This window comes from Triticum aestivum, chromosome 2A, assembly GCF_018294505.1.
Source record: "Triticum aestivum cultivar Chinese Spring chromosome 2A, IWGSC CS RefSeq v2.1, whole genome shotgun sequence".
NCBI lineage: Eukaryota > Viridiplantae > Streptophyta > Magnoliopsida > Poales > Poaceae > Triticum > Triticum aestivum.
In genome coordinates this window covers 612,728,763-612,750,260 of record NC_057797.1, presented here as the reverse complement: position 1 = coordinate 612,750,260, position 21,498 = coordinate 612,728,763, and the positions used below count along the sequence as shown (strand labels likewise).

Here is a 21,498-nt window from a genome sequence, read left to right as displayed (position 1 = left end):
ATGGGCTTTAATATGCACTTTTATATTATTTTTGGGACTAACCTATTAACCGAAGGCCCAGTGCAAATTGCTGTTTTTTTGCCTATTTCGGTGTTTCACAGAAAAGGAATATCAAACGGAATCCAAACGGAACGAAACCTTCGCGAGGATCTTTTTTGGAACAAACACAATCCTGGAGACTTGGAGTGGAGGTCAAGGAAGCAACGAGGCGGCCACGAGGTAGGGAGGCGCGCCCAGGGGGGTAGGCGCGCCCCCACCCTCGTGGGCCCTACAGAGCTCCACCGACCTACTTCTTTCGCCTATATATACACTTGTACCCTGAAAACATCTAGGAGATCCAAGAAACCACTTTTCCACCGCCGCAACCTTTTGTACCCGTGAGATCCCATTTGAGGACCTTTTCCGGCGATCTGCCGGAGGGTGATTCGATCATGGAGGGCTTCTACATCAACACCATAGCCTCTCCGATGATGTGCGAGTAGTTTACCACAGACATTCAGGTCCATAGTTATTAGCTACATGGCTTCTTCTCTCTCTTTGGTTCTCAATACAAAGTTCTCCTCGATGTTCTTGGAGATCTATTCGATGTAATCTTTTTGCGGTGTGTTTGCCGAGATCCGATGAATTGTGGATTTATGATCAAGATTATCTATGAACAATATTTGATTCTTCTCTGAATTCTTATATGCATGATTTGATATCTTTGCAAGTCTCTTCAAATTTTCGGTTTAGTTTGGCCTACTAGATTGATCTTTCTTGCAATGGGAGAAGTGCTTAGCTTTGGGTTTAATCTTGCAGCGCTCGATCCCATTGACAGAAAGGGAACCGACACGTATTGTATTGTTGCCATCGAGGATAAAAGGATGGGGTTTATATCATATTGCTTGAGTTTATTCCTCTACATCATGTCATCTTGCCTAATGCGTTACTCTGTTCTTATGAACTTAATACTCTAGATGCATGCTGGATAGCGGTCGATGTGTGGAGTAATAGTAGTAGATGCAGAATTGTTTCGGTGTACTTGATATAGATGTGATGCCTATGTTTATGATCATGCCTGGATGTTCTCATAACTATGCGCTTTTCTATCAATTGCTCGCAGTAATTTGTTCACCCATCGTAATATATGCTATCTTTAGAGGAGCCACTAGTGAAACCTATGGCCCCCGGGTCTATTTTACATCATATTAGTTTCCCGTCAACTTGCGAATTTCTGTTGCCATTTATTTTGCAATCTTTACTTTCCAATCTATACAACAAAAATACCAAAAATATTTATCTTATTATCTTTATCAGATCTCACTTTTGCAAGTGGCCGTGAAAGGATTCACAACCCCTTTATTGCGTTGGTTGCAAGGTTCTTGATTGTTTGTGCAGGTACTAGGTTACTTGCGTGTAGTCTCCTACTGGATTGATACCTTGGTTCTCAAAAACTGAGGGAAATACGTACGCTACTTTGCTGCATCACCCTTTCCTCTTCAAGGGAAAACCAACGCATGCTCAAGAGGTAGCAAGAAGGATTTCTGGCGCCGTTGCCGGGGAGATCTACGCCAAGTCAAGACATACCAAGTACCCATCATAAACTCTCCTCCCTCACATTACATTATTTTCCATTTGCCTCTCGTTTTCCTCTTCCCCACTTCACAAGATTTGTCTTTTCTTCGCCCCTCTTCCGTTCGTCCTTCTATTTGCTCGTGTTACCATGTGCCTTCTATTTCCTTGCATCTTCGCTTGCTAAAAATCTATTGATACGGATCCTCATCCTATTGCTAATCTTTTTAAAAGATCCAATTATGTTTAACCAATTGCTAGTGAGTTGAGTGCACTAGATTATCTTTATGAGGTTTTACTTGAAATTCATGAATCTGAAAATTGTGCAGAAGTGCTTTATGAAGTGATTCACGATAGATCTTCAATAAAAAGCACGATCGCAATGATGTTATTATAAATTCTATTAATGTCAATTGTGCTAATAGTATGCAAAACCCTAAGCTTGGGGATGCTAGTTTTGCTATGTTCACTACTTGTTGCAATGATCATGATTGGGGTGATTCTTCTTTTGATCTTGAAAATTTATTTAAGCCCCGTGATGAATATGAGATTGATAACAGTGTTTGCAATATTATTGAAAGTGGGTTTGGAAGAGTGTCAACTTTAGATCCCACATGTTTGGAGAATGTTCATCTTATGAAATTTTTGATAAAAGTGGGTTTGGAGAGCTCATGACTTTAGTTAATGTTAATCCCACTATTTTGGAAGAGTGTCAACTTTGCATGCATGTGGATCATGTTGAAAATATTTTATGTGGTAGCTATTTTGTTGCATTTTCTTATGAGCCAACATGTAATTATTATGAGAGAGGAAAATGTGATTGTAGAAATTTTCATGTTACTAAATTACCTCTCATTATGTTGAGATTGCTATTGCTTCTTTCTGCTTCCTTACATATACTAGTTTTTGCTTCCTATGATAATTTGTTTGCCTATAAGATGCCTATGCATAGGAAGTATGTTAGACTTAGATGTGATTGTCACATGTTTCATGATGCTCTCTTTGTGCTTCAATTATTGTCTTTCATGTGAGCATCATTGAAATTATCAATGCCCAGCTAGGGGCGTTAAACAATAGCGCTTGTTGGGAGGCAACCCACTTTTATTTTTGTTCCTTGCTTTTTGTTCCTGTTTAGTAATAAATAATTCATCTATCCTCTGCTATTATTGTGTTTTTTATGTTTTAATTAGTGTTTGTGCCAAGTAAAGCCGTTAGGATCTTCTTGGGTGATTGTTATTTGATCTTGCTGAAAAAAACAGAAAGTATGCGCTCACGAGAATAATTTTCATTTTTTACCAGAGAGCGATAAAATACCAATTCCAACTGCAGTAGATCAATATAAAAATTATTTAGGATGTCCTAATTTATCAGGATTTGTTGAGTTACAGAAGTATTCGAAACCTACAGATTGCTACAGACTGTTCTGTTTTTGACAGATTCTGTTTTTCGTGTGTTGCTTGCTTATTTTGATGAATCTATGGCTAGTATCGGGGGTTATGAACCATAGAGAAGATGGAATAAAGTAGGTTTAACACCAATATAAATAAATAATGATTTCATTACAGTACCTTAAGGTGGTGGTTTGCTTTCTTATACTAACGGAGCTCATGAGATTTTCTGTTGAGTTTTGTGTTGTGAAGTTTTCAAGTTTTTGGGTAAAGATTTGATGGATTTTGGAACAAGGAGTGGCAAGAGCCTAAGATTGGGGATTCCCAAGGCACCCTGAGGTAAAATTCAAGTACAACCAAAAGCCTAAGCTTGGGGATGCCCCGGAAGGCATCCCCTCTTTCGTCTTCGTCTATCGGTAACTTTACTTGAGGCTATATTTTTATTCACCACATGATATGTGTTTTGCTTGGAGCGTCTTGTATGATTTGAGTCTTTGATTTTTAGTTTACCACAATCATCCTTGATGTACACACCTTTTGGAGAGACACACATGAATCGGAATTTATTAGAATATTCTATGTGCTTCACTTATATCTTTTGAGCTAGATAATTTTGCTCTAGTGCTTCACTTATACCTTTTTAGAGCATGGTGGTGGTTTTATTTTATAGAAATTATTGATCTCTCATGCTTCACTTATATTATTTTGGGAGTCTTTTAGAAAATCATGGTAATTTTCTTTGGTTATGAAATTAGTCCTAATATGATAGGCATCCAAGATGGGTATAATAAAAACTTCCATATAAAGTGCATTGAGTACTATGAGAAATTTGATTCTTTATGATTGTATTGAGGTATGAAGATGGTGATATTAGAGTCATGCTAGTTGAGTAGTTGTGAATTTGAGAGATACTTGTGTTAAAGTTTGTGATTCCCGTAGCATGCACGTATGGTGAACCGTTATGTGATGAAGTCGGAGCATGATTTATTTTTTGTTTGTCTTCCTTATGAGTGGCAGTCGGGGACGAGCGATGGTCTTTTCCTACCAATCTATCCCCCTAGGAGCATGCATGTAATACTTTATTTCGATAACTAATAGATTTTTGCAATAAGTATGTGAGATCTTTATGACTAATGTTGAGTCCATGGATTATACACACTCTCACCCTTCCACCATTGCTAGCCTCTCTAGTACCTCGTAACTTTCGCCGGTATCATAAACCCACCATTTACCTTCCTCAAAACAGACACCATACCTACCTATTATGGAATTTCCATAGCCATTCCGAGATATATTACCATGCAACTTTCCACTGTTTTGTTTATTATGACACGCTCCATCATTGTCATATTGCTTTGCATGATCATGTAGTTGACATCGTATTTGTGGCAAAGCCACCGTTCATAATTTTTCATACATGTCACTCTTGATTCATTGCACACCCCGGTACACCGCCGGAGGCATTCACATAGTCATATTTTGTTCTAAGTATCGAGTTGTAATTCTTGAGTTGTAAGTAAATAAAAGTGTGATGATCATCATTATTAGAGCATTGTCCTAGTGAGGAAAGGATGATGGAGACTATGATTCCCCCACAAGTCGGGATAAGACTCCGAATGAAAAAATAGGCCATAAAAAAGGCCCAAATAAAAAATGAGAGAAAAAGAGAGAAGGGGCAATGCTACTATCCTTTTTCCACACTTGTGCTTCGAAGTAGCACAATGATCTTCATGATAGAGAGTCTCTTATGTTGTCACTTTCATATACTAGTGGGAATTTTTCATTATAAAACTTGGCTTGTATATTCCAATGATGGGCTTCCTCAAAATGCCCTAGGTCTTCGTGAGCAAGCAAGTTGGATGCACACCCACTTAGTTTCTTTTGTTGAGCTTTCATATATTTATAGCTCTAGTGCATCTGTTGCATGGCAATCCCTACTCACTCACATTGATATCTATTTATGGGCATCTCTAGAGCCCGTTGATACACCTAGTTGATGTGAGACTTTCTTCTCCTTTTTGTCTTCTCCACAACCACCATTATATTCCACCTATATAGCGCTATATCCATGGCTCACGCTCATGTATTGTGTGAAGATTGAAAAAGTTTGAGAACATCAAAAGTATGAAACAATTGCTTGGCTTGTCATCGGGGTTGTGCATGATTTAAATATTTTGTGTGATGAAGATAGAGCATAGCCAGACTATATGATTTTGTAGGGATAGCTTTCTTTGGCCATGTTATTTTGAGAAGACATAATTGCTTGGTTAGTATGCTTGAAGTATTATTGTTTTTATGTCAATATTAAACTTTTGTTTTCAATCTTTCGGATCTGAACATTCATGCCACAATAAAGAAGATTACATTGAAAATTATGTTAGGTAGCATTCCACATCAAAAACTCTGTTTTTGTCATTTACCTACTCGAGGACGAGCAGGAATTAAGCTTGGGGATGCTTCATACGTCTCCAACATATCTATAATTTTTTATTGTTCCATGCTATTATATTATCTATTTTGGATGTTTAATGGGCTTTAATATGCACTTTTATATTATTTTTGGGACTAACCTATTAACCGAAGGCCCAGTGCAAATTGTTGTTTTTTCCTATTTCAGTGTTTCGCACAAAAGTAATATCAAACGGAATCCAAACGGAACAAAACCTTCACGAGGATCTTTTTCGGAACAAATGCAATCCAGGAGACTCGGAGTGGAGGTCAAGGAAGCAACGAGGCGGCCACGAGGTAGGGAGGCGTGCCCAAGGGGTAGGCGCGCCCCCCACCCTCGTGGGCCCCATGGAGCTCCATCGACCTACTTCTTTCGCCTATATATACTCTTATACCCTGAAAACATCCAGGAGAGCCACAAAACCACTTTTCCACCGCCGCAACCTTCTGTACCCGTGAGATACCATCTGGGGACCTTTTCCGGCAATCTGCCGGAGGGGGATTCGATCACGGAGGGCTTCTACATCAACACCATAGCCTCTCCGATGATGTGTGAGTAGTTTACTACAGACCTTCGGGTCCATAGTTATTAGCTAGATGGCTTCTTCTCTCTCTTTGGTTCTCAATGCAAAGTTCTCCTCGATGTTCTTGGAGATCTATTCGATGTAATCTTTTTGTGGTGCGTTTGCCGAGATCCCATGAATTGTGGGTTTATGATCAAGATTATCTGTGAACAATATTTGATTCTTCTATGAATTCTTATATGCATGATTTGATATCTTTGCAAGTCTCTTCGAATTTTCGGTTTAGTTTGGCCTACTAGATTGATCTTTCTTGCAATGGGAGAAGTGCTTAGCTTTGGGTTCAATCTTGCGGTGCTCGATCCTAGTGACAGAAAGGGAACCGACACGTATTGTATTTTTACCATCGAGGATAAAAAGATGGGGTTTATATCATATTGCTTGAGTTTATCCCTCTACATCATGTCATCTTGCCTAATGTGTTACTCTGTTCTTATGAACTTAATACTCTAGATGCATGCTGGATAGCGGTCGATGTGTGGAGTAATAGTAGTAGATGCAGAATCATTTTGGTCTACTTGATAGAGACGTTATGCCTATGTTTATGATCATGCCTAGATATTCTCATAACTATGCGCTTTTCTATCAATTGCTCGGCAGTAATTTGTTCACCCACCGTAATATATGTTGTCATGAGAGGAGCCACTAGTGAAACCTATGGCCCTTGGGTCTATTTTACATCATATTAGTTTCCCGTCAACTTGCCAATTTCTGTCACCATTTATTTTGCAATCTTTACTTTCCAATCTATACAACAAAAATACCAAAAATATTTATCTTATTATCTTTATCAGATCTCACTTTTGCAAGTGGCCGTGAAGGGATTGACAACCCCTTTATCGCGTTGGTTGCAAGGTTCTTGATTGTTTGTGCAGGTACTAGGTGACTTGCGTGTAGTCTCCTACTGGATTGATACCTTTGTTCTCAAAAACTGAGGGAAATACTTACGCTAGTTTGCCGCATCACCCTTTCCTCTTCAAGGGAAAACCAACGCATGCTCAAGAGGTAGCAGCCCCTGAGCTGGCCCATCTTATTTCAGACTGCCAGAGCGCTTTCATTAAAGGGAGATCAATCCAAGGCAGGTTTCTTTATGTACAGAATGTCATCAGAAGAGGCCATTGCCACAAGCTTGACCTCCTCTTTTTGAAGTTGGACATTGCTAAGGATTTTGATTCCATTCACTGGGGCTACCTTCTAGAGGTGCTAGATGCTTTCGGCTTTTGGCAACGCTGGCGAGACATCATCTCTATACTTCTTGCGTCATCCTCCTCCCATGTGATGCTGAATGGTTGTCCGGGCTCGCCTTTGACCCACAAACAAGGCCTCGGGCAAGGTGATCCGCTCTCTCCAATGCTTTTCATTCTAGGCATGGAACCCGTGCAGCGGCTTCTCTTGCTTGCCACGGAGGCTGGTGTGTTGTCTCCTCTACCTGTTACAAATGCTAGGCTTAGGACGAGCCTCTACGCAGATGATGCGACTCACTTTATCAACCCGATGCAATCGGAGATCTTTGCTCTTCAAGGCATTCTCTCTCTCTTCGGTGATGCCTCTGGTCTGAAATGCAACCCTGCAAAATGTGTAGCCTACCCGGTTTACTGCCACAATCCCTTGCAAGTACCTCGGTCTCCCGCTCAGTGTGGGTAAACCGAGAAGAGTGGAGTTGCAACCTGTCCTCGACAAAGCTGCTACCAAAATGGCTCCCTGGAAGGGGAAATTGATGGACCGTTCGGGAAGTCTTATCCTTCTGAACACTGTTCTGACTGCTTTGGCAACTTATTTCCTCACCATCTTTGCACCGGACTGTTGGTTTATCAAGAAGCTGGATAAGCTAAGGAGGAATTTCTTCTGGAGTGGGGATGAAGAATGCCATGGGGGAAAGTGTTTAGTCAACTGGAAAAGAATAGGTGCTCCTAAAGAGGTCAGAGGACTGGGTATCAAAGATCTGAAAGCATACAACCGCTCTCTCCGACTGCGCTGGCCTTGGTTTGCTTGGGCTTCGCCAAATCGCCCTTGGTGTAGGTCGGAGACCCCTTGTGGCCCTGACGACCTTCAACTTTTCTCGGCCTGCACTACAATCACGCTGGGGAATGGAGCCGCCACAAAATTTTGGTCTAACCACTGGTTGTTGGGCACTGCGGCCAAAGACTCCTTCCCCGAGCTTTTCAAGTTAGCCTTTAGGAAAAACCTCTCGGTCAAAGACGCACTGCACAATGGTAGATGGATGAGAGGCCTTCATCGCATCAACTCAACTGAGCTGCTTCTCCAATTTCTCTCCCTCTGGAACCTGCTCTCCAACACTCAGCTTTTGGACCACGCTGATGGTATATGCTACCTCTTGAGCACTGCATTGGTTTTCCCTTGAAGAGGAAAGGCTGATGCAGCAAAGTAGCGTAAGTATTTTCCTCAGTTTTTGAGAACCAAGGTATCAATCCAGTAGGAGGCTACACGCGAGTCCCTCGCACCTACACAAAACAAATAAATCCTCGCAACCAACGCAATAAGGGGTTGTCAATCTCTACACGGTCACTTACGAGACTGAGATCTGATAGATATGATAAGATAATATTATTGGTATTTTTATGATAAAGATGCAAAGTAAAATAAAAGGCAATGAAAATAACTAAGTGTTGGAAGATTAATATGATGGAAGATAGACCCGGGGGCCATAGGTTTCACTAGTGGCTTCTCTCAAGAGCATAAGTATTTTACAGTGGGTGAACAAATTACTGTTGAGCAATTGACAGAATTGAGCATAGTTATGATCATGTATATAGGCATCACGTCCGAGACAAGTAGACCGACTCGTGCTTGCATCTACTAATATTACTCCACACATCGACCGCTATCCAGCATGCATCTAGAGTATTAAGTTCATAAGAACAGAGTAACGCTTTAAGCAAGATGGCATGATGTAGAGGGATAAATTCATGCAATATGATAAAAACCCCATCTTGTTATCCTCAATGGCAACAATACAATACGTGCCTTGCTGCCCCTACTGTCACTGGGAAAGGACACCACAAGATTGAACCCAAAACTAAGCACTTCTCCCATTGCAAGAAAGATCAATCTAGTAGGCCAAACCAAACTGATAATTCGAAGAGACTTGCAAAGATAACCAATCATACATAAAAGAATTCAGAAGATCCAAATATTGTTCATAGATAAACTTGATCATAAACCCACAATTCATTGGTCTCAACAAACACACCGCAAAAGAATATTACATCGAATAGATCTCCAGAGAGAGGGGGAGAACATTGTATTGAGATCCAAACATAGAGAAGAAGCCATCTAGCTAATAACTATGGACCCGAAGGTCTGAGGTAAACTACTCACACATCATCGGAGAGGCTATGGTGTTGTTGTAGAACCCCTCCGTAATCGATGCCCCCTCCGGCGGAGCTCCGGAACAGGCCCCAAGATGGGATCTCGTGGATACAGAAAGTTACGGCGGTGGAATTAGGGTTTTGGCTCCGTATCTCGTCGTTTGGGGGTACATAGGTATGTATAGGAGGAAGGAGTACGTCGGTGGAGCAACATGGGGCCCACGAGGGTGGAGGGCGCGCCTGGGGGGGTAGGCGCGCCCCCCTACCTCGTGGCTTCCCTATTGGTTGCTTGGCGTAGGGTCCAAGTCTCCTAGATCATGTTCGTTCCGAAAATCACGTTCCCGAAGGTTTCATTCTGTTTGGACTCCGTTTGATATTCTTTTTCTGCGAAACTCTGAAATAGTCAAAAAATAGCAATTCTGGGCTGCGCCTCCGGTTAATAGGTTAGTCCCAAAAATAATATAAAAGTGAATAATAAAGCCCAATAATGTCCAAAACAGAAGATAATATAGCATGGAGCAATCAAAAATTATAGATACGTTGGAGACGTATCAAGCATCCCCAAGCTTAATTCCTGCTCGTCCTCGAGTAGGTAAATGATAAAAAGAGAGTTTTTGATGTGGAATGCTACTAGGCATAATTTCAATGTAATTCTTCTTAATTGTGGCATGAATATTCAGATCTAAAAGATTCAAGATAAAAGTTTAATATTGACATAGAAATAATAATACTTCAAGCATACTAACTAAGCAATTATGATTCTCAAAATAACATGGCCAAAGAAAGTTCATCCCTACAAAATCATATAGTTTAGTCATGCTCCATTTTCATCACACAAGAATGCTCTCATCATGCACACCCCCGATGACAAGCCAAGCAATTGTTTCATACTTTAGTAATCTCAAACTTTATAAACCTTCATGCAATACATGAGCGTGAGCCATGGGTATAGCACTATGGGTGGAATAGAGTATAATGATGGGGGTTATGTGGAGAAGACAGAAAAGGAGAAAGTCTCACATCAACGAGGCTAATCAATGAGCTATGGAGATGCCCATCGATTGATGTTAATGCAAGGAGTAGGGATTGCCATGCAACGGATGCACTAGAGCTATAAATGTATGAAAGCTCAACAAAAGAAACTAGTGGGTGTGCATCCAACTTGCTTGCTCACGAAGACCTAGGGCACTTGAGGAGGCCCATTGTTGGAATATACAAGCCAAGTTCTATAATGAAAAATTCCCACTAGTATATGAAAGTGACAAAACAAGAGACTCTCTATCATGAAGATCATGGTGCTACTTTGAAGCACAAGTGTGGAAAAAAAGATAGTAGCATTGTCCCTTTTCATTTTTCTTTTTTGGGGGCCTTCTTCTTTTTTTATTTGGCCTTTCTCTTTTTTTCATTAGGACAATGCTCTATTAAATGATGATCATCACACTTGTATTTATTTACAACTCAATGATTACAACTCGATACTAGAACAAGGTATGACTCTATATGAATGTCTCCGGCAGTGTACTGGGATATGCAATGAACCAAGAGTGACATGTATGAAAGAATTATGAACGGTGGCTTTGCCACAAATACTATGTTAACTATATGATCATGCTAAACAATATGACAATGATGAACGTGTCATGATAAACGGGATGGTGGAAAGTTGCATGGCAATATATCTCGGAATGGCTATGGAAATGCCATAATAGGTAGGTATGGTGGCTGTTTTGAGGAAGATATAAGGAGGTTTATGTGTGAAAGAGTGTATCATATCACGGGGTTTGGATGCACCGGCGAAGTTTGCACTAACTCTCAATGTGAGAAAGGGCAATGCACGGTACCGAAGAGGCTAGCAATGATGGAAAGATGAGAGTGCGTATAATCCATGGACTCAACATTACTTATTGCAAAAATTTACAAGTCATCAAAAACCAAGCACTACGCGCATGCTCCTAGGGGGGATAGATTGGTAGGAAAAGACCATCGCTCGTCCCCGAACGCCACTCATAAGGAGGACAATCAAAGAACACCTCATGTTTCAAATTTGTTACATAACGTTTACCATACGTGCATGCTACGGGGCTTGCAAACTTCAACACAAGTATTTCTCAAATTCACAACTACTCAACTAGCACAACTTTAATATCACTACCTCCATATCTCAAAACAATCATCAAGCATCAAACTTCTCTTAGTATTCAAAACACTCATAAGAAAGTTTTTACTAATCTTGAATACCTAGCATATTAGGATTATTTAAAAAAATTACCATGCTATTTAAGACTCTCAAAATAATCTAAGTGAAGCATGAGAGATCAATACTTTCTATAAAACAAATCCACCACCGTGCTCTAAAAGATATAAGTGAAGTACTAGAGCAAAACTATATAACTCAAAAGATATAAGTGAAGCACATAGAGTATTCTAATAATTTCCGAATTATGTGTGTCTCTCTCAAAAGGTGTGTACAGAAAATATGATTGTGGTAAACTAAAAGGCAAAGACTCAAATCATACAAGACACTACAAGCAAAACACATATCATGTGGTGAATAAAAATATAGCTCCAAGTAAAGTTACCGATGGAAGTAGACGAAAGAGGGGATGCCTTCTGGGGCATCCCCAAGCTTTGGCTTTTTGGTGTCCTTAGATTATCTTTGGGGTGCCATGGGAATCCCCAAGCTTAGTCTCTTTCCACTCATTGTTCCATAATCCATCAAATCCTTACCCAAAACTTGAAAACTTCACAACACAAAACTTAAAGTAGAAAATCTCGTGAGCTCCGTTAGCGAAAGAAAACAAAAGACCACCTCAAGGTACTATAATGAACTCATTCTTTATTTATATTAGTGTTAAACCTACTGTATTCCAACTTCTCTATGGTTTATAAACTATTTTACTAGCCATGGATTCATCAAAATAAGCAAACAACACACGAAAAACAGAATCTGTCAAAAACAGAACAGTCTGTAGTAATCTGTAGCTAGCGCAAGTTCTGGAACCCCAAAAATTCTAAAATAAATTGCTGGACGTGAGTAATTTATCTATTAATCATCTTCAGAAAGAATTAACTAAATATCACTTTCCAAATAAAAATGGCAGCAGTTCTCGTGAGCGCTAAAGTTTCTGTTTTTTACAGCAAGATTAACAAGACTTTCCCCAAGTCTTCTCAACGGTTCTACTTGGCATAAACACTAATTAAACACAAAAAACACAACCAAAACAGAGGCTAGATAAATTATTTATACTAAACAGGAGCAAAAAGCAAGGAATAAAAATAAAATTGGGTTGCCTCCCAACAAGCGTTATCATTTAACGCCCCTAGCTAGGCATAAAAAGCAAGGATAGATCTAGATATTGCCATCTTTGATAGGTAATTCTTCAATGAGGCATCTATCATTATTAGGAATTTCTTTATTTTTATTGATTATCAAACTTTTAGGCACAAGAACGAAAAATTCATTTGTAACAAATGGTTCCTTCATGATAGCAAAAAGATTGGGATGAATACTTATAGATTTGAGATCCACAGTTTCCTTACTAGAGGATTCACCCTTACTTTTAGGAACATACATAAGCTTGGCAATTTTAGTGGGAGGACTTGGAGTATTATTTACGGAAGAAAAAGCGGTTCCCAAGTTGGTAATAATATCCTCAAGTTTATCGATTCTAGTGGAATCCTGATTTATTTTCTCATTAACTATAGGTTCCTTTCCTTTAATATTTTTCAAAGTGACTCCTACTTTAGATCCATATTGAGTGATTCCGTTGTGGATCTTTTTATCCAAATTTTCAATTAACTCTACAGTAGCAACCTTATTTTCAATAATTTCAAGTCTTTGCATTACATGCTCCAAAGTTAACATAGTTCCATTAACCAAAAGAGGTGGTGAGCCAAACAAATCTATCATAGCATTATAAGAATCAAAAGTATGGCTACCCAAGAAGTTCCCTCCGGTAATGGTATCAAGGATACATCTGTACCAAGCAGTAGCGCCTACATAAAAATTGCGAAGAAGAACGGAAGTAGATTGCTTCCTGGTAGATCTATTTTGAGCATTGCAAATTCTATACCAAGCGTCTTTTAGATTTTCTCCCTCCATTTGCTTAAAATTTAGAACTTCATTCTCGGGAGACAACGGAGAAGAAAAGGGACTAGCCATAATGACAAGCAAACGGAAAAGAGGCGAACGGGAAAGAGAGGGCGAATAAAACGGCAAGGGTGAAGTGGGGGAGAGGAAAATGAGAGGCAAATGGCAAATAATGTAATGCAGGAGATAAGGGTTTGTGATGGGTACTTGATATGTTGACTTTTGCATAGACCTCCCTGGCAACAGCGCCAAAAATCCTTCTTGCTACCTCTTGAGCACTGTGTTGGTTTTCCCTTAAAGAGGAAAGGGTGATGCAGCAAAGTAGCGTAAGTATTTCCCTCAGTTTTTGAGAACCAAGGTATCAATCCAATAGGAGGCTACGTGTGAGTCCCTCGCACCTACACAAAACAAATAAATCCTCGCAACCAACGCGATAAGGGGTTGTCAATCCCTACACGGTCACTTACGGGAGTGAGATCTGATAGATATGATATGATAATATTTTTGGTATTTTTATGATAAAGATGCAAAGTAAAATAAAAGGCAATGAAAATAACTAAGTGTTGGAAGATTAATATGATGGAAGATAGACCCGGGGCCATACGTTTCACTAGTGGCTTCTCTCAAGAGCATAAGTATTTTACAGTGGGTGAACAAATTACTATTGAGCAATTGATAGAATTGAGCATAGTTATGAGAATATCTAGGTATGATCATGTATATAGGCATCACGTCCGAGACAAGTAGATCGACTCCTGCCTGCATCTACTACTATTACTTCACACATCGATCGCTATCCAGCATGCATCTAGAGTATTAAGTTCATAAGAACAGAGTAACGCTTTAAGCAAGATAACATGATGTAGAGGGATAAATTCATGCAATATGATAAAAACCCCATCTTGTTATCCTCGATGGCAACAATACAATACGTGCCTTGCTGCCCCTACTGTCACTGGGAAAGGACACCGCAAGATTGAACCCAAAGCTAAGCACTTCTCCCATTGCAAGAAAGATCAATCTAGTAGGCCAAACCAAACTGATAATTCGAAGAGACTTGCAAAGATAATCAATCATACATAAAAGAACTCAGAAGATCCAAATATTGTTCATAGATAAACTTGATCATAAACCCACAATCACCGGTCTCAACAAACACACCGCAAAAGAAGATTACATCGAATAGATCTCCACGAGAGAGGGGGAGAACATTGTATTGAGATCCAAAAAGAGAGAAAAAGCCATCTAGCTAATAACTATGGACCCGAAGGTCTGAGGTAAACTACTCACACATCATCGGAGAGGCTATGGTGTTGATGTAGAAGCCCTCCGTGATCGATGCCCCCTCCGTCGGAGCTCTGGAACAGGCCCTAAGATGGGATCTCGTGGATACAGAAAGTTACAACAATGGATTTAGGGTTTTGGCTCCGTATCTGGTCGTTTGGGGGTACGTAGGTATATATAGGAGGAAGGAATACGTCGGTGGAGCAATAGGGGGCCCACGGGGGTGGAGGGCGCGCCTGGGGGGGTAGGCGTGCCCCCCTACCTCGTGGCTTCCCTGTTGGTTGCTTGACGTATGTTCCATGTCTCCTGGATCATGTTCGTTCCGAAAATAACGTTCCCGAAGGTTTCATTCCGTTTGGACTTTGTTTGATATTTTTTTTCTGCGAAACTCTGAAATAGGCAAAAAACAGCAATTTTGGGTTAGGCCTCCGGTTAATAGGTTAGTCTCAAAAATAATATAAAAGTAAATAATAAAGCTTAATAATGTCCAAAATAGAAGATAATATAGCATGGAGCAATCAAAAATTATAGATACGTTGGAGACGCATCAGTATACGCTGGAATCTCACGGCAGGCGGTCAATACACTGCCTCCTCTGCCTACGCGGTGCAATTCGTCCGCCGCATCCAAGCTCCTGTGTTGAATCAAGTCTGGAGACTCAAGATCAAACCCAAGGTCATATTTTTTATTTGGTTGCTGCTACAAAATAGACTGTGGACCTCTGATCGGCTCAGTGCTAGGGGTTGGCCAAACCATTCGGTCTGCCCTTTATGTGATCAATCGCTGGAGTGCACCTCTCACCTTTTCTTGCTGTGCCCTTTCGTCAAAGAGGTCTGGATGCGCACAGCAACCAATTTTCAGCAAGCATCCAGAGCAGCCCTATCCAAGACAACTATTAACGGATGTGGAGCAATTTGTGCCGCATGGACAAGACCACTGCGGCCTACACTGTTTGGCACATCTGGAAAGTATGCAATGGCCACATTTTCCAACAGCATGCAGTCTCGGCGCTACAAACATCTATATATATCAGAGAAAGCACTGGCCTCCTTCTGGAGGCGCGAGAGATGTAGCGTTTCTACTCCCTGTATAGCCGTCACTGCTCTTGCAAACGGACTCTCCTTTTAGACTTGACCTCTTTTGTAACATGTAATTCTCTTGCCCTTACTTAATGAAAAAGCAGAGCACCTGCTAATGTTCCTAAAAAAAGAATACCGTGGTTGTCAAAAAACTTGGTAAATCAAGAATTAGAAAAACATACTATAATATTCCGTTTCTCCCCGCTCTTGATCATTTCTTGTTAGCCATACTAGCAAGCACCATACATAGATGTGTCTGTTGTTTGCGTAGTATATGCTTACATGATCGAATATCAATATATGTTCAACATTGTTAATGCCATGCTCACGATTATTTCCTGGATCAAATTAATCAAAAATTTGCTACTATACTCAACTACTTATGGGCTGCATTTCGTCTCTGCGCCAGTTGGTGCCTGGGTCATCAAGTATATGTAAACCTTGGTGGCATGCTTTTTGGTACAAGTGAAATGGGAACTGAGAGTGCCCTATGACCTCCCTAATTAACTCGATTGATTAAAAACATCTTTATTGAAATCAAATATAAATGTATTCAACATTGTATGACTCAAGCAGGAGAACCATCAGTGTATGTGCAGCAACACGTTGGAATCTTAACATCGTCCTTGCAATAGGAATATGCGTAGTTTTGTCTTTTACTTGTACACAGATCATAGCAGCTGTCCTTATTGCAGGGATTGAGAGTCTTGCAAAATCCATGATATAAATATTTTGTAGATGCAGCTGTAGATACAAATCAAACAAGATATATTAGAGATAGGTTGTTCAATTTGAACAATAGGATGCACAACAAAATAGGGGTATATACTGCAACATACGAGTGCGCGCATGGCAGGATGGGAAGGTAAAAAACATCATGGCCAGCACCAGGAAAGCAATAGCCATGGAGCGCACCACCATTGGCCATCTTGTACTGTTAGTGTGTGCCATGAGAATGAAGGAACTACTTTTTTCTATTTCTGCTTCTTCTTATGTTCCTAGTTGCTCACTGCCAATAAACTCCTCTGTTTGTTGCTATATATAGAGAGCCACAACAAGATCTTAGATAATGATCTCGCATTCATGCATTTCTACTATTACTATTGTTTCCAAATCTTGCTGATTCTAGCTAATTGTTGTATGCTATTTTATATAAATTAATGTTATTTATTTCATATTATTTACATCATAATGCTAGTTTTTATAGTCACAACCGAATAATTGGCAATGGTCTTGTAGTTATATTCTATCATAAAATGCTATCAATATCGTGATACTGTAATAGCACAAACTTTGCTATTATACTTGTCTGGTCAAATACATTGTGTGAATGCATGAAGAATAGCTTACGTGGATCATGCAATCAAATAATTGAGTATCCAAAATATCATGATTACAGATTCTGTAGATACGCAATATGTACACACATATAAAACAAGATAAATACTAGTAATGGGTTCATTAATTTGAAAATTATACATAAGTGCAAAAAAATAAGGGGAAGATATCATTGTGAGTACCAGAAAGGCAAGAACAAAGAGCACATAATCCTTCTTTTGATAACCCTCTCGATAAGTTTCATGCATACGGACTACTCCCAACAGGTCGACGGGTTATACGCCATTTTTCCTGGTGTATGGTGTAGAAGCCGTATTGCCCAATGATATCCGCCATGATTCTCCAAGGGTTACTGCCTACATTGAAGTAGCAGCACCAAGATCAGCGATATATCAACAAGACCTACGTCGCTATCACAGCCATAGAGTTTGAAGGTAACTTAGTGCTTCGTCTGATACAATAACAGACTGGGATGCATAATCTCTCCCCACCCTAGGAAGGACAACCCTTCGTCATTAGTAAGAATCTGCATAATGGGTCTTACTACCTTGTTGACATACATGAAGAAAATGAATCACGTACGTCCAAGGCTAGGCCACCGTGCCATGAGATGCTTCAAATGCCAGCAATATTTGGAGACGGCCTCTTGGATGGTGTACCATCGATAGTTGAGGGATTTTCACTTACAGTTGTGGATCAACGCATCGGAGTAGGGCGTGAAATGCTTGTGATCATGGAACCATATGTGAATGTTCCTCCGAAAGGTTGTGCCCTTTTGCTCTGTGCCATGGACAGGATCGAGGTTAGTGGCCAACCATGCGTCGCACATCATCTTGTCCTCCGGAATGTTGAAGCTTTCTCCTCTACCTTTATTCTTCGGATCGCTGGCCATATCATCTGAATCATCGTCGTAGCCGTCCTCCCCCTCCTCCTCCTCCTCCTCCCCCTCCCCCCCTTCCGGATGTTGCTCTTCGGCGGCCCAATGTTGATGTTGATGTGTGCCATCGCCGGTCTTGGTGTAGGACTGCTGCGTGGCCGTCAGGGTGTAGGACTGTTGTTGCTGGTAGTTACCGGACTCGGTGAGATCCGAGTCTTCCACCTACCTGTCCTCATAGCCCTCCTCCTCCCTCACCTCCATCGTGGATGATATCGAGCATCTCCCTATCCGTGTCGTACGCCGTCTCACCTGCTCTCGGCATTGCAGCAAACAACGCTCGAGCACCCATCTGCTCTCTGCCCACCGTCCTTGTCCAGACGAGCGATGGTGAAGAATACTTGGGGAAGAGCGGCGCCTCGCTAAAATCGATGATATAAGGAGCCATACCGGTGGGGGTTTGTGAGCTGCTTGGCGGCGTAGTAGTACGGAGGCTTGTAAGGCTCCGGCCATGGCGCCGTCTGTACTGTGGGCGCGCCCGTCTGGCGGCGTCTGCCATGGCCTCGCCGACCGCCCCGTCCGCCACGCCCACCATGCCCATCGCCACCACCTGGCCCACTGGCGGCCAGACACTTCTTCATTTTCTCCTTCTTTGCGGCCTTCGCTTTGATGCGTTGTTGCGTCTCCGAGCTAATCTTCCGGGCAAGCGTGATGCTCGGATCCTTCGACACCTCCACCAGCTCCATCTCCGACATGTTCTCCGACGGTTCCATACGTCGACGACGGGGGAGGGAGAGGGTGGGAGAAAAGAGCAGGAATTGGGCGGAGAGCGGCGGGGAGTGGAAGAAGAGAGTGAGGGATTTTGACGCGAAAAAAATGTGGGATGCCACAAAAGCGCGGGCTTGACCTTCCTTTTGGGTGGGCATGGGAGCGAAGAGCGACGTTTCGCGTGTCCGAACTCCAGCAACCCCCCCCCCCCCCCCGTTTGTCTCCGGTTTGCGGGAGAAATCGCGTTCGGACCACTCCACGAACCGATACAGGTCGGCGTTGGATGATTTCCAAGGTTCGGATAGTATGGTCCGAATGGTTGCGGGCCCTCAACATCAACGACATGTGCAAGTGTAACTAGCTTTTTGGTTTGCGGTTGATTGTTTATGTGAAAGTAAATGATGTTACTATTTAGTACTACGTCTATAACTAAATATAAGACGTTTTTGCAATTTAATTCCGGAAATAAGAGGTATTGTCATTTCGATCGAACTCCCGCGCAAGTCGGATCAAAATACTAAATTAGGCGAGAGGCAAAATGTTAGAGTTATTGTTCATGTTAGACCGTGCAAGCTGGACCAGAAACAAGTCTCCATTTTGAAAAGCCATAAAATGTGCCAGACTTACGAGCTATCAAATAGAGAGAAAACCCGAGCAATGTGACCACGGGACACAAGACTACCCAAGCATTTTCCCCTGTATAAGAGCAGTGAGAGTGGGAAATACCACGATACACCGGGTGTCAGCGCACCCTATATATGGAAAATAATTTAGTAACTGCAAAAAAAGTCGAAAAATTCCGCATCTTTTTTGGAATCAGATATACTCTACTTGTATAGAAAGATACTGGACAGAAAAACAAAAAAAATTGAAATGCTATATACAAGCACTCTTCACGCTACTTTGTCCTCCAAATTTTCTCCCTGATGTCAACGGCATCTCAGTGTCTGTCGGCTCCAATTTGGAACAAACCAAGTGCGGAGGTGAGTTTTTCATCTAAGGGATAGCGGCAGTGTTGGCGGCAATATGGGTCAATTTCAATGACGGCGGCGGCGACCGCCGAGCGAATTGGAGTGCGTCTGGAGGTCAGCAATGGGTGACGACAACTACGGGTGGACATTGGAGGCGTGGAGAGGGCCAAAAATTTTCTAGCCACATCCGCTTACAATATTTTATGTGTTATAAACCGGATAAGGGTTCGGCTAGATTCGATTTAATATAACTCCTTAAAAACAAAATTTTATAGTTTTTTAAGGGATCAACTTGAGATACTCTAACCAAATAAAGAAAGAGGTCTCATATACACTTGTGTGAGGACACGTGTGATCGGAGCCTAAAAGACACACTTCCTTTTACCCTCTCCTCTTGCGACCGCGTCGCCTACGCGGGCGACCGGCCGTGGCGACCTCCACCTCCCCCAGCCCCCCCCTCTCCCCTTCCTCCCCGCCGTCGTCGCTGGCGCCTGCGACTGGCCTGGCCCCGGGGACGCTAGTGGCGGCGGCCCCCTGACCTTCCCCTCCCGGTGGCTCTCCGGCGCAGGGCAGAGCTGCACCGGGAGGGGGGTGCTCCTAGGCGGCGGCGGTCTGGCTGGCAGCGGGGTTCCTGACGCGGCGTGGGCGGGCGGCGGGGTGGCGCAGCGGCGCGGCCAGGCGGCGGCGCTCGACCCAGATCTGGGCCCTTCGGGCCCCATTTGGGCCTGGGCGGGCCAGCGGCGGGGTGGGGCGGGTCTACGGCGTGACTCCCGGGAGGCGGGGGAGCGGCGATGAACGGAGGGTGTTGGCAGCGTCGACGCCAGCCTGCTGCAGTGTGGCCGGCGGGGCTTAGCGGGCCCGTTTCGGGCCTGGCCATGCCAGGGGTGGCTTGGTATGCCCCGCTGTTGTGTCCGGACGGCTATCGCGACGGTGCCGGAGGCGCGGGCCTCTGGCACGATGGCAGTGGAGGTGGTTCCCTCCCGCTCGGCCTTGGTGTTGCTGCTCCCGTCGCTCGGCTCTTCTCCGGTCTTCTTGGCCTCGTGTTGGTGTTCGCAGTAAGACGGCATGGGCGTCGGCGCAACCGTGACTGCGCATGGTGTTGGGCGGTGGTTTGGCTGGTCGGCTCCGGTTGGACGGTGGAGTTTGGTGTGTGGGAGAAATCCTTGCCGGTTCGTCCGGCTCTGATGCGGTGACACCGGCGGGTGGCACTATTCCTTCTTGGAGGGTGTCGGTAGTAACCATCCCCCACCTCCCTCCGCGTATTGGGGGAAACCCTAGGACTCGTCCAAGGCAGCAGCGTCGTCAGCGTCACATTCCTTCTTGGAGGTGCTGCTTAGTACGCGGTTGATCGAAGCTCCGAGCTATGGTGGTGTGTTTCCAGAGGGCGCAGAGGTCCCAGTTCTTCCGCGCTTTGTCGAGTTGCCGCTGTTGGCATTTGTTTCTTCTTCGTTTTCTTTTGGGCTTGATGTGTTGCTCGCCCCAGCATTGCGATGTGTATAATGATGGTTTGCTTTGGAATACAAAACGGGAAAACCTTTTTCGGTACACTTGTTTGAGGGGCTCCGGGTGAAATATTTGGCGCCTCGACCGAGAAAACTATACGTGGGCCATGTTTGGTGCCCTGCTAGAGGCTCTAATTCGGCAATAAGTTGTTTATTTCATGATACTAGGTTGGTAGTACCATAGTTGTTGATAAATTTTCGACAAAATTGGTCAATTTTCGACAAAATTGGTCAAACATTATACCATTTGACTTAAGAGAAAATTTATAAATTTATAGGTCTTCTTTTTTGAGAC

At 42.6% G+C, this 21,498-nt stretch overlaps 1 long non-coding RNA gene across 1 annotated transcript; it reads right to left on the bottom strand.

Moving 5' to 3' along the window:
* Positions 1-16,253: 16,253 nt before the first annotated feature.
* LOC123185699 (uncharacterized) lies at positions 16,254-16,756 on the bottom strand. The gene is made up of 2 exons (XR_006493468.1): positions 16,590-16,756; positions 16,254-16,494 (listed from the first exon to the last, which is right to left on the bottom strand). It is a non-coding gene; the product is annotated as an uncharacterized lncRNA (long non-coding RNA).
* Positions 16,757-21,498: the final 4,742 nt, after the last annotated feature.